Genomic DNA, 14,466 nt, shown 5'->3' with positions numbered 1-14,466 from the left:
TTTTAATTACATGTGTGACGTGGTGGAAAGGGGAGCTACGGAGTTGCGACAACGCCACTTGGGGTAATTTCACCCCCAGGAAATTCTAAGCTAACTTTTAATGAATAAGGTCACACAGGTTCGAGGATACCACGGGGCAAGAGACGGTCTTCAAATTAAAGAGCACATTTTATTTAACACATAAGTAAATCAGCAAAAATAATCAGAAGTTCACACACACACACACACGCACACACACACACACACACACACACACACACACACCAGTCACCTATAATAATATTATCACATAAAAATTAGCACTCTACAGGAGCAGAGATTAAAGGGCAGGGCCGGTGTTTACAAGGCGGCAGGGGTAAATCAAAAGTAGAAAGGTCTGTAAATTAAAACACCTGTGACACTGCACTCGCACACACTGGACACTCGTGAAGGGGACCACCACCATGGATTAAACTGCTGCCTCGGGCCCACAGCACCTAACCAAAACACAAAAAAACAAGTTAAAACATGCAATAGGGTGCTACACAGAGCTGGTGTGGCAAAACACAATGAAAACAAAATACAGAAATACAAAACACTAAATAACGAAATAGAAACTAATTATACCTTAAAACTGAAAGCAGTGTAATGCCCTTTAACCTGCTCAGAAGTGGGCAGCCTTATGAGGAGTAACCACGCGCTGAGGAGCCAGGCAGCTCAAGCCAAAAAGCGGCTCAATTGACAATACTCTCCAGACAGGACACGTTCATGGGTTAGGGTTAGGGGAGCCACAACGGCTGAGTATAATCAAACTGAATGTCGTCACGGTGAGCCAAAGACATCCAACATTTAAGCAGAGCCAAAACAGCAGCGTGGATCCCGGGAAAGGTGGCTAAATACCGGCCGACCATTTACCACGGCCTCTAAATGAAAGGCACACAAACTATAATTTAGTGCACAAATAAATATTAAAACCAACATTTTTGGAAAAATGAACTCATACATACCACTCCGCAAAGCTACAGTGAAGGCCAAGAGAGGGACGGCAGACAATTGTGGACTTACTGAAAGGGACAGGCAAGCGCATCCAGGAAGGGCTTCTGGCGGAGCGATGCATCCCCCCACAGCCGATTGCGCTACAAAGAGCGGAGATCACGTCACCAAAGTGCCCGTGTTACGCACACATGAACAATGGAAGACTAGCAGAGAGCATTACCTGATGAAGAGGATTGTACACCCGCAACGGCCACGCCGAACCACCGCGATAGACAAGCCACAGCCACCAGAGAGAAGCGGAGGAAAGGGATGAGACAGGTGTGTCTGCACCTTATTCAACGTGCTTAAATATGAGTCATATTTCAGTAAGCGCCCATTTGTGCTTGTTAAGCTAACTGCTTGTTAATGAGAGTTATGAATAATCTAATATGACAGCTGGGGGTTAGGCTGTTTAACTCGCCCCAAATCTTAAACTTCTTCCAGATATTGAGTTTATTTGACATTGCTGTTGTAAACATTGCTGTTCCTACTAACATTCACAGTAGTAATTCTTGGTTTTCTCACATTTTTAGATGTCTCATCTCTCTCATCTCATTTTCTTAACCGCTTTATCCGTGACGGGCGCGGGGATGTTGCCGCTTTATCCCCCCCTTTCGGGGGGTTGCGGGGGTTACTGGAGCTTTTCATATGGGCGGAGGCCAGGGTATATCCATCGCAGGGCCCTTCTGACGGCAGAGGCTGCCACACAAGGTGCCAACTGCGCGTCAGGAGCAATTTCGGGGTTCAGTATCTTGCTCAAGGATACTTCGCATGTAGCTCAGTTCCACCCAGGGGAGCCGGGGTTCGAACCAGCAACCTTCTGGTCACTGGTCACCTGCTCTACCCACTGAGCTACAGTAGATGTGTAGCCTGTATTTCTAGTTTGTACTTGCCCTCCCATGATTTTCTTTTTGTTATGCAAGCTGTGTTAATGTGCAACCTAATATCATATAAGTCTTAGCCTACCAGTTCGGAAGTCATGACTCAGTTTCGGGAAGTCGGGAAATTGGTCTAGCTTATTGTCTAGCTCATATATGTCTCAGGCTACGTTAGCTGTGTGTGTGTGTGTGTGTGACCAAGCAGTAATGATGTATACCATTTTATATGCTGGCTTACTGCAGGGTTGCTTTAGTAGTAGTACTAGTAGTAGTTGTAGTTGCATGAATGCTTCTGCATTCATGCAACTACAACTACTACTGCTACTACTACTGTAGGCTAATAAAATAATAATAATAATAATAATAATAATAATAATAATAATAATAATAATGATGCAATAAATGATAATAAACCAGTGTTTTATTGCTTTTTAGAATTGCAGCAGAATTGCATGTCTTCCGTCTTGTTTATTAATTTTACATTAATCTACATATTTTTTGACTCTAGCCTCTCTTTCGATCAGCACATAAAAGAAATTACTAAGATTGCTTTTTACCACCTGCGCAATATAGCCAAAATTAGGTCCTTCCTGTCTAAGGCTGACGCAGAGATCCTGATTCATGCCTTTGTTTTGTCCAGGCTGGATTACTGCAATGCCTTATTTTTGGGTCTTCCACATGGGAGCACTAAAAGTCTTCAGATGGTTCAAAATGCTGCAGCTAGAGTAGAACATTTGATCATATTACACCAATCCTAGCCTCACTGCACTGGCTCCCAATACATATAAGATCAGACTTTAAGGTGCTGCTGATGACATACAAAACTGTACACGGCCTTGCCCCATCGTACATGTCAGATCTTAGTATACCGTATACTCCAACTCGTGCATTACGCTCTCAAAATTCAGGGCTCCTGATGGTTCCCAGGGTTAAGAAGAAGTCAGCTGGCTGCAGGGCTTTCTCCTATCGGGCCCCCTTGCTCTGGAATAACCTCACAAATGATATTAGACAATCTGGCTCTATTGACGCCTTTAAATCTAAACTCAAAACTCACTTTTCTTGACTTAGCCTTTAATTAGTCCTTGACCTGCTAGGGTTATTTTCTGTCAATGCAACCTGTAAACTGTGATTGCTGTTCTTTCTGTACATGCGACATCTATTGCATGACTGTCCGTCCTGGAAGAGGGATCCCTCCTCTGTGGCTCTTCCTGAGGTTTCTTCCATCGTCTTTTTTTTTCCCTGTTAAAAGGGTCTTTTTTTTCCAACAAGATGGTAAGTTTTCCTCACTCGAATCGAGGGTCTAAGGACAGAGGATGTCGTTCACTGTACAGACTGTAAAGCCCTTTGGGGCAATGCGATTGTGATTTTGGGCTATATAAATAAAATTTGATTTGATTTGATTTGATTTACATATTGTGTTATTAAGGCCTGAAAAAAAATTTGGCATGCGCTATGTGCGCACACATACTGCCCTTTTCTGACTTTGAGCCCCTGCCCCTCTATGATCATGTGCACGTCCCTGATAATGCACCATGAAATGATGCTTTGGTAGCAGCTTCTTGTGTAGAAACAAATGCTTGAATAACCTATGGTGTTTAGCGAAGTGTTTCAAGAAAATGGTTATACCCTTTGATAACACTGGAGAAAAAACAATATTTACAGTTTGAAGCAACAACAGTAGCAAATACCAGTGCTGATCATTTGGACAAACCAAATCTCCGAAGATGAGTGGTAGATTGCGAAGTAAACACCAGGACTGGATGGCTTTTAACCCCAAGTCACTCGAGTCCTCTCCTAACTTCACTGTAGGTGGTTTGTTGTTTTGTTCCATGTAGCCATAGTTAAAGCTCTTAATTCTCCTGTCTACTTCCTTTGATGTTGTGTATCGGTCTATTACATGTAATATTAACAGTTTCATTTCAAATTGTGCCACTCCCTCCAAGATATCATGCATAATATCAACAGAGAAATGTTCACATGTATTGAAGTACTGCAATGAATTCAGAATACAAGACCGTTCACATAGGGAAGTCTGGGATTTGTCTCCATTTTTTGGCAGTGTTCTGCATGAAGTGCTTGAGTTCGCATAGTTATCTTGGGTGAATCCTCAGTAAACTCTGTCTGAAAGTCCTCTTTCTCAGCAAGACAAAAGCGGCAACAATATCTGGCACTAAATGATTCTACAAAACCAAACAAACAGTGAAGGCCAAGGTTGTCACCAGTAACTCGGACAATAGTTCCATATACTGTGTCATCATACAGGGGAACCCTAATTCCATCCCTCTCCAGTATTTTAATATCCTGCACAATTGGATCAAGTATTTTAGAGAAGCCATATGTTTTAATGTCTTTGGCATGAAATAAAGATACCAAATGAATATTATGGAGAGCAGAGTTGTACTTGGGAGAAAAATTCTGCAAGGTGAAATATATTGCTCCTAATTTATGTATTCCCCGTTTAGATCCAAGAGGATTAGCAGTCTTGAAATGATCATAGAAAAATTGAATCTGAATAGCATGTTTCTGCTTTGAAAATAGAGCATGGCTCTTGAAAAGATCTCCATCACACAAGTCTTTCAGCAGATTTTCTCTTGAATTGGACTCAGTCTGCATCATCTCCTTTATATTGGGGTGATTGTAAATAAACTGTAGAGTTTTCAAAATTGGAATGTAAACAAATTTAAAAGTAACAACAACCTGATCGTAGGCTCCTGTAGTTCGATTGCGCAGGGTATCAAACCTTGAACCAAGAACATGTTCAACTGGGTCCACCCGCCCCCACTTCTCTGCAAAATATTGTGTTCTTTTACTTTTAGAATTTAATGCATTAAAAGGATTTTCCATTTTTTCAAAATACTGATCAATTTTGCACTCAATGTCACTTTTGACAGGTTCTTGTAAAGACAGACTACTCTTCACAGATTATTTTACTTGATTATGAATATCATTAACCATCTCTTCCATGGAAATGACCAAGGAGTTGATCGTTGATTCACCTACACCTGCCACTTTCAGTTCAGCTATTGTTGCCGCACAACTGTGCACAAGAGATTTCTGAAGCAGGACAGAATCAGAAGGAGGATTTGTAGATGGTAAATCATAACATTGACTTCCTACTGAATCTTCAGCTGTGGATGGGCCTTCACCAGGATCAGAACAAGGTTCATGTGCTTTATTGAGATGCTTTCTGAACCCAGAAAAAGTTCCATAAACTTGAGCACAACCAGCCTGACCAAATTTAAGACAAAGTGTCTTGCCAGAGCAAAGACTGTGGATCTTTTAAGTGCTTTGTCAGGGAATTAGCATTTGCCTGGGAGCTCTTACAAATAAAACAGAACATTTCAGATCACCTTAATTCTGTAGTGAAGCCCTCACAGAAAAAAAAGACAATCTACTCAACGCAGCATCCGAGCCCTCAACTCTGCAACTCTAGGATTCACCTTGGTTGTATCAATATCGATTTCATAAATGGTTGTCTGCAGGAAGTTGTACACATTGACCAGATCGTGGTTGTATGAAGTACCAAAGACAAAGTGAGCTTTGAAAAGCTTATCAAAACAGGCAAGAGAGCCGGATGATTTACAAGGTATTGCATGTTTGTCAATGACAATGAAGTACTTGTGAATCACACTCCTCTGAGTTCCCACTGCAAGCAGGTATGGTTAAAGGCTTTCTGTGATGCCATCGAGATGCCCCTGGATGCTGGTCCCCGTCTGTGACACAAAGAGTTTCATTAGTCTGCTATTAAAATGAACCATCTGAAAATAGTTTGAAAAACAAAAAAAAACAAAAAAAAACATACAGATAACAAGACATGATTAGACTTGTTAGGATTAGGGACAAAACTACTAGCTAGTTGCATTTCTAGTTGCAATAAAATGAACGTTTGGAATGACTTTTGTATCTTTTATTCACTATAATAGTTCATGATTCACAATTTACATCGAAGTGGTTAAAAATAAAGTTAATGTAGTACACAAGTTTTCATTTGTAATGTTGCACATTCAGACCACAAGGTGGCATTAGTGTTGTGTCAACTTAAGTGAGAAAAGGTCAAAGTTTAGAACTGAAGAAAAAATAAGTGTTAGCTATAGGAAGAGAGAGAAATGTTGATATATGCAAATTATGATTGTTCATCCAGTAAAAAACTACAAAAAGACAACATGTAGCATGATATAGCTAGTGATGTTTCCTGTATTGCAGCCTTACCTTGATGAACTTCACAAGATTCTCACATGCTTGTCTGGCGGAGAGCTTTCCTGGTCTCTTGCGGTCATGAGGTGACGGTGGCAGCAGGTGTACAAGGATCAAAATGGACGACATGTCACTGTCCCATCCTGAAAGAACAAGTAATAAAGAAAAAAACAAAAAAACACTTCCATAATAAAGTTTAATACAAAAAACAAATCACTACTTGCTTTACCAAAAAGACTCAGCAGGTGGCAGTGTTACACTTCTTATGCTCCCATTTATACAAAATACAATGAAATTAACTACATCAAGTGCTCTTTCCTAAAACATTAAATCTTATCACAACCAAACCAGAACAACAACAATATAATCCATTTATTTTTGCCTCACTACTTTCCACTTCTGCTGTGGATTCCGCATTCTGAATGAGGTACTGAAGGTCATCTGACTGTGTGAGACCACGGCTTTGCTCGAGGACTTTTTTCTTGTATGTAGTGGGCCACTTCTCCAGGAACTTCACAGAGATGGCATCATCAAACAGCAAAGTAAAATCTTGCTCAATCTGTAGAATAGATGATGTCAAGTTGTTAAATCTCCTTAACTCATACAATTTCACTTTTTTCCAACATGCAAGTCAATTTTTACAAGTTACAATGAAGGTAGTTTAAGATCAACGTACTAATCCTTCTATGTCCAGGAATCTCGGGAAGGCCAGAAAGATGTCAGAGGACTTCACTGGATCGTGAATGATATTTTGGCGATAGTTGAAGGTCTGCCTCATCTTAGTCATAACAATTCCTTCATCAGCTGTATGCTTCATCAGTGCAATGGCCTCAGACCACAAGATGTCTGTCATTAGGTGACTGTCCTCTCTCAAGTCTCGATCAGCTGTTGGGCCCCCTGTAACAGTGGATATGGACATGACAGTGTTCTAGGATTTAATAAATAAGGCTTGGGAACTCTGCCAGGTTTTTCATGTATACAGTTTGGTTCCAGGTAACAATAACACATACCTGTTTGTGTTTTTGATAGCCTCATGGCCTTCTTTTGTCCATCAGAAGCTTCCTTTTGGACAAACTTCAGTCTCCAAGCCAGATACCCACTCCCATCTTCTGCATTGTAGTTAAGGAAAGATGGCAGAGATGGTGGACATGCATAAATGTTAACATCTTTAGTTTTACTTAAACCATAGCCAAGCAAAAAAATCTAGATGTACATCATGCCTGAAAAATGTCTTGAGTTTAGAAGTGAAGAGTAAATGTTGAATTTATTGTTTTCTGTACTTACATAACCCAACTTGCTCCTTGGATCAGCCAGGTATGGAAACAAGCTGATGATCCCCTTTGCGTAGTCCTCTTTGACACGCCTTGAAGGACTTGTCCTACACAGATAGACACTATGAGCACCTTTGGAAGTATTGGAGTGTAAATGACACCTTCAGCAAACTAGGCGTGGATGGTGCATAAAAAAACATATTAGTTGTGAATGAAATAAATATTTCAGCATACCCATGTTCACTTGTCATTGATGATCCTCTCTCCGCCAGGTTTGTTCTTTAGAACATTTTCAATCATCTAAGTGACAGTAAAAAATACAATATAAAATCAATGTTAACACTTGTCTGCAAGCACACTAGACTTCTATGTTGGAGATACTGTCAACAATATGCAGAGCTGTGTCTAAGGTAAGATAGCAGAACCTTGTGCTTCAATGGCAATATGATAATCCATTCAATCATTAACAATACATTCAAATTTGTGTACATTTTCTGAAAGGATGTACAGCAATCAGCATAGCTTACTTGTGCAAGAAAGGTGTGGTCAGCTCTCCGTCTTGTGGCAGGACTGTGCTGCAATATTATTGTGTCATCAGAGTCCTCTGCAATATCCCCACTGGAGCTGTTTAGGGAGCTGCTTGCAGGGGAACTCAGCCAATCTGTCAAACCATGTAAACATTCAGTTGGTGTGATTAACACTAACACCATACAATTACTAAGAGTATTATAGTAACTACCAAAAAATACCATACAAAAAGATTATTTGAAATATAGCAAACTAACAATTTAGCAGATTTATCTGCTTGTCTTACACAGAACATGTTAGGCTAGCCAAGACTTAAAGAATGAATGACACTAGGATGCTCAGTGGCTGAGTGGTTAAGCACCTGTCCCATGTTGGCAATGCCCAATGCAGTGATGGCCGGATCGATTCCTGACTGTGCTGATCTGTACTGCGTGTCATTCCCCCAGTCTCTCTCCCTTTTACTATCCACTCTACACTATCCTGTCAATAAAAGGCAAACCCCTCCCCCCAAATACAAAAAAAAAAAGAACCAATGACACAAGTAACTTGCCATCTGGATTTGGACCCTGTGCGAGACAAATCTCAAGCACACCAAGGTTTTGTTTTTTCAGCAGGAAATCAATAAATTTCCTCATCAACCTCAGTCTTTGAGTCGTCAAAGACTTTTAAGTCCAAGGTTGGGATGCTGAACTTCTTGGCAGCTGTGAACACAATAAAATTGCACTATTTAAAATAAACACCAGAACAAGGGAAACAGTGAAATTTAATAAATTGAGCCATATAAACCTAAACGGTTAGTATAGCAGCTGGATAATAATTGGCCTCTTACAGGTATATCTCATCTTTAGTAATCATTAATTGATATTTGCACCATCCCCCAAAATATATGTTTAATAGATTGCATGAAACTCTTTAAGTTTTCCACTCACCACATTCCAAAAACAATGTGTAGGTCACTTGGCCCTCAAAACAGAGGTATTTCTGTCTTTCCTTGTACTTTACACGCACAGCCTGCATCCTTCATGACACAAAAAGGTTATTTTTAATATCATTTCCACAATTATTCACAAAGCCTTAAAGCAACACTAAGTAGTTTTTCGACCTTAAAATAATGTTTCTAAACTCAGTTAAGTGGTAGAATAACGGTTAATAGGATGAACGGTGACGCCTCTGCAGCCTGAGGGGGGTCGCGCCGGCAGAAACCGCACTGTGTAACTTCTCAGAGCGGGTAGGAACCTACCTGACGTAAAGAAGTCTAGTGCGACCTGCTTTACGACACGTTTATTTGTCGGTGGATTTAGCCAGCTGCTACTTGGATTTTTTGTAAACAAACGCCATGGCCGAGCCAGCTAAAAAAGCCAAGAAGGTATTGTCTGAGGAGGCGAAGAAAAGAAAAAGTGAAAGTGATATAACATGAGCCGGACACGGATAAATATTAGACCAGCTTACACTCAGTGGAGCGAGCTGAGAGAAGGAATGGGTTTCAAGACTGATGGCAACCTAGCCTAGATGCTACTATAATCTAATGCTGTCCGTTTCGATAGCTTGCACGTCTTCATGTAGTGACTGTAAACGATGACTAACTTACTAAAACACTATGAACGTCTTGTCTTGAAAAGTTGCAGATTCCTTAGTTCATGCAGATAATCAACATAATTGTTGAACAGTGTGGTCCGGAGGTAACTTTAGGCTATTGTTGTTATCGGTAACGTTAGCATGCTACTTAGCTACTGTTGTCGTACCGAGTTGGTTGTAGTTATTACACCAAACACAACGTCAGCTTGCACGTTTTCATGTAGTGACTGTAAACGATGAGTAACTTACTAAAACACTATGAACGTCTTGTCTTGAAAAGTTGCAGATTCCTTAGTTCATGCAGATAATCAACGTAATTGTTAAACAGTGTGATCGGGAGGTAACGTTAGCATGCTACTTACTGTTGTCATACTGAGTTGGTTGTAGTTATTACGCCGAACACAACGTCACAACTTGCAATTGTATTTAGTAACTCCCGAAAACATAATTATATTTTCAGATGTTACTAAACACATTCACGCCCAAGCGTCGTGTTTTGGAAGTAACTTAGTCGGTGCAATCATTATAACCAACTCGGTATGAGAATAATTCTAGCATGCTAATGTGCTGTGCAGCCTATATGCTAACAAACTACCAACTGCTATCTCTGAATCTAGCTTGTTGTTGGCACTCGATTGAGGTTTCATGTTTTTGATGTTTCCAAACGAGGCTTCGTGATTCGCCGGCTCCGTCAACAAATTCACGTGTATTCATTTTCCCCATGGATGCTCATACAGTGACAGTATTTACGACACTAGTAACAGATAATTGCGCTTCTCAACCAGCCGGGGGTAGTAATGAGTCCAAACTACCTAGTGTTGCTTTAACATATAATCCATTGTCCACCTTGACTTATTCAATGTGTATTTTACAATCTCGTGATGTTGACTATGCTGCTCTGATTGTGTAAATCCATGTTAACAAAAATAATGGCAAACTCTACATAGCAGCAACAAATTAAGTACATGTCATGTCCATAACGTTAGTACAATGCAGAGCTTGTATAATGCCAATTTATCACACTGGGACTAGAACGACTGTCAGAGCCATGTACTTGCTAACCGAGCTGCAGATAAAAATAGTATACAAAGGACTCTAAAGTAAAACACGTGTGTTTGCTAACCAAATAGCACGGAAAATTAAAGTTTTCTGACTGACTGAAGACGGTCAATGTACATGACTCAATTCAAAATAAAATTAAAGCTGCAAGCAGCGATGAACGGGCCCTCGCAGGCCACGCGGGTCGGGCCGTGCTGCTGTCGGGGCGTGCTCCTTACCCGGACCCATTGCCCCGTTATTGTGCGCGCATGTCTTAACTGATAGCCAAAAAGTGGTTTTGTGTTGATAATAGCGCCACCTGCTGGTGATATTTGGTGTGTGAGTTACAGATGCCAGTCTATACCGGCCCAATCAGTTTCATATCCATAAGTGTTATGGTGTGGGCACAGTGCCAATTATAAAATGAAACTGCCACCAGAGCGCCACCTAGTGTCAGATCGGTAACACCTTCGTCAGCTGTCCTCAGGAGGCCATTGGCAATCAGTGTACCAAGTTTCGTGTTAATCTGACCAACCGATGTCGAGATATAAAATACTTCAATTTAAATAGCGCCACCTAGTGGTCATGGGCCAAGATTTTGCACAGAGCCTTAGGGGCTCATGGGGAAGTAGTATCTACAGTTTCATGTCATTTGGACACACCAATGTGGAGATATGCAACACTTCCTGTTTTGACTCGAGTCCACAGGAAGTTCTTATTTAATAACTTGAGTGTTCTTTGGTGTATCAAAATTCTTTTAATAACTTTTTGTCAGAAGGGTCCACTGATGCTGTGTGCAAAGTTTGGTGAAAATCGGTGAAATTGCCTGGGAGGAGTTCGAAAAAGTAGGTTTGCGACATTTCGCGAGCTAGCGGAAAAAAACCCTAGGCGCAAATGGGCGTGGCCTATATCAGGAGATTCAGCAAGATTCACTGAACGCGTGGATATAAGGTTTTTGAATGTGCGACAAAGTATGTGGGAGTTATTAGGCAAAAACGGTTTGTGTTGATGATAGCGCCACCTGCTGGTCGTTTTTGGTGTGTGAGTTACAGGGGCCGGTCTACACCACCCCTGTCAATTTCATATCCATAAGTGTTATGGTGTGGGCACAGTGCCAAATATAAAAAGAAACTGCCACCAAAGCGCCACCTAGTGTCAGATCGGTCACCCCTTTGTCAGCTATCCTCAGGAGGGCATTGGCAATGAGTGTACCAAGTTTTGTGTTAATCCGACCAACCGATGTCGAGATATAAAATAGTTCAATTTAAAGAGCGCCACCTAGTGGTCATCAACCAAAATTTAGCACAGAGCCTTAGGACCTCATGAGGAAGTAGGATCCTGAGTTTGACGTCATTTGGACAAACCAATGTGGAGATATGCAACACTTCCTGTTTTGACTGTAATCTCCAGGAAGTTGTTATTTAATAACTTGAGTATTCTTTGGAATATCAAAATTCTTTTAATAACTTTTTGTCAGGAGGGTCCACAGATGCTGTGTGCAAAGTTTGGAGCAAATTGGTGAAATTGCCTGGGAGGAGTTCGAAAAAGTAGGTTTGCGACATTTCGCGAGCTAGCGAAAAAACACGATAGGCAAAAATGGGCCTGGCCTATATCAGGAGATTCAGCACAATTCACTGAACGCGTGGATATAAGGTTTTTGAATGTGCGACAAAGTATGTGGGAGTTATTAGCCAAAACGCACTTTTCTTGATTGTAGCGCCACGTAGTGGTGGAAATTCACAACGACAACAGATTATAAAATTTTTCACGAAGCCTAATGACTTTGCCAAATAAACTCGAGTTTTCATTCACATTCAGGCAGTGAAAAATGCGATCATTTTGGACGAAGGAATAAAATAATAATAATAATAATAATAATAATAATAATAATAATAATAATCATTCGAAAAACAATAGGGACCTCGCAGGTTCCCTGCTCGGGCCCTAATAATAAGAATCACTACAATTACAATAGGGACCTCGCAGGTTCCCTGCTCGGGCCCTAATAATAATAATCATTCGAAAAACAATAGGGACCTCGCAGGTTCCCTGCTCGGGCCCTAAAAATGGAATCTTAGTGACTCTTTATCACCATTGTTGCTCAGAACTTTCAATTGGGTCCTTAAGAAAGGAGAAATTCCCCCATCTTGGAGGGAAGCGATTATAACTGTGATACCAAAAGAAGGGAAAGATGGGACAGATTGCTCTAATTACCGCCCAATTAGTTTGTTGAACCAGGATTATAAACTCTTCACATCAATTCTAGCAAAACGCTTAGAAATAATACTTCCAGATATTATACAGTTGGATCAAACAGGTTTCATTAGGCAGAGGCAAACACAGGATAACGTTAGGAGGACATTACATGTAATTAACCATATAAATAAAGATAATTTAGAGGCTGTCCTGCTAGGGCTAGATGCAGAGAAGGCTTTCGACTCTGTTGATTGGTCTTTCTTATATAAGATACTAGAGAGATTCCAGTTCCACGATGATTTTGTTAGGACAATACAAGCTTTATACTGTAAGCCAACAGCTAAAATTCAGATAAACGGAGGATTATCAAACATTTTTGAATTAAAAAGGGGATGTCGACAAGGTTGTCCCGTGTCCCCGCTCTTATTCGCTATCTTTATAGAGCCCTTGAGTCAGTGGATAAGACAGAATGAAAAGATAAAGGGGATCATGGTGTCTCAAGAAGAACACAAAATTGCCCTGTTCGCAGATGATATTTTGATATACTTGGGGCATCCATCTGCTTCCCTTCCAGAATTGCTCATAACCCTGAGGGAATACGGTTTATTATCAGGTTATAAACTAAACACCCACAAATCTCAAATTTTGACATTTAATTATTCTCCTAGCCAATCCATCAAAGAGGAATTCAAAGTCAATTGGGAATCAAAGTCAATTAAATACCTAGGTGTGAATATTCCTAAACATTTGAACAAGATTATATCGGAGAACTACGACCCTCTAATTTCCAAAATTAAATCCGATCTGACCAGATGGAATCTAGTCCCCTTTTTAGGATTAGGTCAGAGGGTGGAAGCTATAAAAATGAACGTGTTACCCAGATTATTATATCTGTTCCAAAACATACCAGCAGAACTTCCAAAGGAGAAATTTCAAGAATTAGACAAATTAATATCACGATTCATCTGGCAGGGGAAGAGGCCAAGAATTCGCTATAAGACTCTTCAACTAGCAAAAGACAAAGGAGGCCTCTCTCTCCCAAATATTAAAAATTATTACCAAGCGGTGCAGATAAAAATTTTAGTTAACATTTGCAACCCTTCTTATAAAGCAAAGTGGAAAGACATAGAATGTCAGATATCTAGTGATATTCCATTACAAGCAATCATAGGGGACAGTGGGTTGGTTGCCTGTCTAAAAGACATAAACCCATTGATAAAAATGTCAATTAAGATTTGGCACAGGATAGTCAGCGAAAACAAGGCCAAAGAACCATACTGGATCATAAGATGGATTGGATATGACTCAGATTTCTTACCAAACAGGATGGATGCAAGATTTAAACAGTGGGCCGATAAAGGGTTAATAAAACACTGTGATCTCTACGAGGGGGGCACGCTGCAACAATTCCAGGATCTTAAAAATCGATTCGATCTAACCAATCAGGATTTTTATAGATTTCTGCAACTTAGACATTACCTTGAGAAAACAATGAGAAAGGAAGAATTGCAACAAACTAATTTGGGTATAGTGAAGATATTTCTACTCGGCTACAGGTCAGACCCTGGACGTGGAAACATATCAAAGATATACAAGGTGTTACAAGAGGTAGAAGGGAATGATACTGCATATATAAAGGAGAAATGGGAGAAGGAGAGTAACATCGTAATACAGATGGAAAGGTGGGGAAAAATAATCTCACAACAATGGAAAAGTACATCTGCTCTTTCCTGGAGAGAATTTGGGTGGAAGACTATAGTTAGGTTTTTTAG

General features: G+C 40.3%; 1 long non-coding RNA gene across 1 annotated transcript; it reads right to left on the bottom strand.

Moving 5' to 3' along the window:
• Positions 1-338: 338 nt before the first annotated feature.
• Positions 339-1,163, bottom strand: LOC141020380 (uncharacterized). Its single transcript, XR_012180835.1, has 3 exons — positions 1,045-1,163; positions 607-902; positions 339-476 (listed from the first exon to the last, which is right to left on the bottom strand). It is a non-coding gene; the product is annotated as an uncharacterized lncRNA (long non-coding RNA).
• Positions 1,164-14,466: the final 13,303 nt, after the last annotated feature.

The sequence above is a fragment of the Pagrus major genome, chromosome 24 (assembly GCF_040436345.1).
Source record: "Pagrus major chromosome 24, Pma_NU_1.0".
NCBI lineage: Eukaryota > Metazoa > Chordata > Actinopteri > Spariformes > Sparidae > Pagrus > Pagrus major.
Note: the sequence above shows the minus strand (reverse complement) of the source record. Positions and strands in the feature narration are given on the sequence as shown.